The following is a 1,096-nucleotide window of genomic DNA, read 5'->3' as shown; positions in this document are numbered from 1 at the left end:
ATTCATCACTATGTTTATGCACCAAGTGTCTCGCCATCTTAAGGAACTGCTCAGGACAGTACAGACAAAAGTGTTTCTTATTGTAGTCTTTTTCCATCTTTTTTTCTTTAGTTTCATTACAGAAACATSTTGTTTTGTGTCACAGTTTTCGCTTTCTGCAGTGGCGCTGTCTGTTACTGGAGAAGTGTGCCATTTTTTTCTTATGCAAGTCTTCTGTATCTTCTTTCATTTCAATGAAACTTTTTGCTCCGATCCACTGGAATCATCAGAAGTGGCTTGGTGTTTTGGCGGAATATACTCATCAGAGCTTTCAACACAGCTTGAAGAAGCCTCTGATTCCTCATTGTTCTTCAACAAGGTTTTGATGAAATCTTTGGTAAACTGAAGAAAAGAGCAGAATATACACAAACTGTTGAATGCTGATATAAAAATAAAAAATAATCTGCTTTCTACCTCTAGAACTGCTTGGACCTGAACCACTGCTATCACAMTTCAATTTAATCACACTGTTTACTAACCACTATTGTAAAGTCAAGCCAAACAATGCTTGTATGGTCAGCAAATTTTACTTTTACTTGAAACAAGTAGTACACTGATATCCCCGGTCTGAAGGATTTGCTTTTTAAACATTAGCAGTTTTAAATACAGTATGTTTCTCTAAACTGAAATTTAACAGGYAATTTAAATAAAACTAAATGTTTTGGGGCAAGATATTACATTAGCTAAGARTTACACTGAATAAAAAGAGGAAAGCTTTAATATTTCATTCAAGGTATTGCAAAGTGACAACTGATGAGTGCAAGATTTTACTTTATCCACCATCAGGTGCAATGGCGAAGACAAGAGGTGACCAATGGGAGGCTTTTGACAACATGACAAAAAAATTAAATAGACAAGTACAACTTGGGGATTTCACCAGCATGAATAACTGTTTGAAACTAAATAAAATTGATAATTGTTCAACTTATAAAATTAGGATGCGAGTACTTCTTTAAAATGACCAATTAATTGAAGAGGGAAAAAAAATTGTATAGGTCCTCTGGACGGGTTCTTCTTTAATGAAACGTTTAGTCTCTCTTCCAAGAGACTTCTTCAG

Source organism: Austrofundulus limnaeus, unplaced genomic scaffold (assembly GCF_001266775.1).
Source record: "Austrofundulus limnaeus strain Quisiro unplaced genomic scaffold, Austrofundulus_limnaeus-1.0 Scaffold265, whole genome shotgun sequence".
NCBI lineage: Eukaryota > Metazoa > Chordata > Actinopteri > Cyprinodontiformes > Rivulidae > Austrofundulus > Austrofundulus limnaeus.
Note: the sequence above shows the minus strand (reverse complement) of the source record.